The following is a 3,289-nucleotide window of genomic DNA, read 5'->3' on the forward strand; positions in this document are numbered from 1 at the left end:
AGATCACTGGTAGGGTCCAGATGCATTCTGGGAAACAACAAGCATAGAGCTAGTTTGGTCTCTTCACATGTCAGAGGTCAGATATCCAGCTAGAAGCTGGTTATCTATTGTGCAGCAATGTGCAGTTATTGTTATCCAGTTGGTTCCATGGTTATCAGCCGTTGTGATGATGTAGAGAACTCTCTGTTTGGATCAGTTGTTCCTGAACGTCTGTTTTCTCCATCAGGACAGTTCGAGATGAGGAACGAGGATGAAGAGGGAGAGTAATTGAACAAGTAGTTGATGGATGAGATGTAGCACCGCAGAGACTGCAAGAAAGATAGTTGCTGTTGAAACATTGCAAATTGTGTGTAATACAAAAAAACAAAATTTTATTTCAATTGTTGACTGTTTTCTAGGACTGCATTTTTTTTAAAAAACGTAATGCAAGCGCTCTAGAACTATTTTGTTTTCTGAAATGTGCTGGAACTTGACGAAATGACTTGATGATTACGCAAATGAAGGTTCTTAATAAATCGAGAAAATTATGAACAACATCTTATTCATGAGACCGGGTCGAGAAAGCAGAGCATCTTTGGTCAGAGGTTTCTTCTGATTCTGTGTAGAACAAATTGCTGCGGAAGATTTTTTTTTTCCTGGCAACAGTCATCCACATTATGGCAAAATGAAGGTTAAACGGAAGAAGGATGCTATGTTGTGTTATTGCATAAAAGGGACAGAAAGGGGAGCTCTGATTGTGTAAATTAAATAGATGTTTGTGAAGCTTGGGAGGGTAGGGTACAATGGTACAGACAAGATCTTAAGGCTTAAGCTCAAACAGAGAGGATGCGGGCAGGTATTGTAAAACAACCTGGCTCCCAATAGGGGAGCTGTCGGTACGAGTGGAAGTCCGGAATCGGTGCAAGTGGAGGTGAAAATGACATCACTAGAGACACCGGAGGAGGAAGCGGAGGCCCGGGATGTTTGAACTTCAGTGGTGTTGCCGTTAATCGTTGAGTTTCTCAGGAGGAACGCTGAGATGTGGATATGTCGGTGGCAGTTGGCTGAGAGACTCTGGAAGTACGCAGTGATCCGGGGGGAGCCTGACGCCCCGATGGAGGTCTATGAGCCGTCGTTGGGATGACGTCACCAGAGATGTTTGAGGAGGAAACAGACGTTGTTGTCTGAGCGGCTGAGAGGGATTCTTTCTCGTGTAGAGAGCGTTGAAAGGAAAGCGACAAACCGGAAGCTGAGGCCTTGACGAGTTGAGACGCCTGCGGCGGATGTGTTGGTGTCGTTTGGCTGAGGACCGGGAGGCGGCAGTGGCCTGAAAGAACGAGCCTGAAAGCTGACGCCTCTAAGCGGTCTATGGCCATGGGATTGGAATATTGTTGGAGGTGGAGGATGAACCTCGGATGGACGCCAATGAGGTGCGAGATGACGTTCGAGAATCAAAGACGACAGAGCGGTGTTTGTGACTAGGAGCTTGACTAATCACTGGAAGGGGCAGCAGATGGAGTGTTGAAAATCATCGTCTGAATCCGAATGGTAGGGCTGAATAGGCACGTCGCATTCTGTGGCGAGTTGAATTTAAAGATTTGTAATCGTAGCAAGAATCACTGATCTGACGGTTGACAAAAACATAACAGATTGAGATGAGTGGGTGAGCAGAGTATTAATAGGTCGGCTGGAAAATTAGAGGTGTGGTTTGGGCGTGGCCCAGTTCCCAAACTAAAGTTAACACATTAACTCCACTTGAGAAAGTTTTCATCCCCATCAGGCTGTTTGTAGTGAACAAAGGCAAACTGAGCAAAATGTAAATGCAAGTCAAGTTTATTGAGGAAAAGTTGAAATAAAATCAAAAAGGATGAAGATTGGAGAAACTGAAAGACACTGAAAAGAGATGAAGCTGCACATCAGTGGATCACAACGTCTGTAGATGTTACTGATTATGATGCATTTCATCCTCACACAGCAGATCTGATGGTCGCTTCAGACAGTTTCAAATAAAACTGAAACCATGGAAATATTAACAATATAATTTCAGTAGAATGCATTTTAGACATCAAATATCACCAGTTCTAAACCTGCAACAAGGCCTCTCAAGAGTCGGTGCTGGTTTACTGACTTTGGTTAAAAATTAAATGTATTCTTTCTAAATAAATGCAGAAAGACCCAGGCTACGATTCCAACCCAGGACCTTGTTGCTGCAAGGCATTAGTGCTACTGACTGTGTTACTGAGCTGGACTGGAACATTAAAGCTGATGAGGGAAAAGTTTTAACCAGACTAGACAAAACCTGCTCCACAGGATCGCCATGGCAACCAAATTCCAAGTCCTGATATATTATTATGTGATGCTAACTTTGACAAAAAAGAACTGGAGGAAGCAAAAAATGAATAAACAAATAAATAAGTAAATAATATAAATAATACACAAGAAATGAGTGAATACAAAAAAAAAACGGAATCTGACGTATGAAAAAACAGTAAATTATTTCAGTCAATTAATTTGCCAATTGAATATCTGGGTTTGTTAATCAGGTTAAAAACATTGCAAATTAAGCAGCTACTGATTAAGTTTACTTAACAAAAAGGAAATTAAAATCACCTGAATAAAACAAATGTGACAATAATGCTTTTCAATGTTCTTGAATTTTAAAAAGATTTTAGGGAAGTTAGACCATAAACTCACTTTTGACAACGATAAAACAAGTCCAGGTACTTGTAGGTCCCGACACAGGGATCTTCGAACACAGAGCTACTGACTAAGACAGAGCACTCTGATTTCCCATGGCAGCTGTAGATTTACAACAAAGTCAGTTTCCTAGAAATTGTGATTTGACATTTCTTAGATTTATTAATTCATGTCGGGTTTGAAAAACCTTTAGGAAAGACTGAAGCTCTGTACCTCTCATACACCGACTCTGTATTCATAGCACAATCAGTATTCTTTGTATGGCTGTCAGGTATCCCATCGGAGCAAGTCGTCTGGTCGCTGCGTCCATATGTAGCACTGATCATAAATATTACCCCTTTTTCTATTGGAAGACAGAAGAGGAAATGTTAGAAATCTGAATGTATGCCTGGTGTAATGGTCCAGAACAACCAGTAAAACCAGTGACCTTACCACACTGGATGTGACTGACTGAYCCCTCACATGTCACAAGGAATGAGAAACCTGGGAATGACCTGTGTTCTGTCATATGAGAGATTCAGATCATATTAATATCAAGACACGGAAAAGTTCAGCTATCCATGATCTAAAGCTAAATGTATGTTTCATTATTGTAGATTCAATAATCTTGTCT

This window comes from Poecilia reticulata, linkage group LG7 (assembly GCF_000633615.1).
Source record: "Poecilia reticulata strain Guanapo linkage group LG7, Guppy_female_1.0+MT, whole genome shotgun sequence".
Classification (NCBI taxonomy): Eukaryota; Metazoa; Chordata; class Actinopteri; order Cyprinodontiformes; family Poeciliidae; genus Poecilia; species Poecilia reticulata.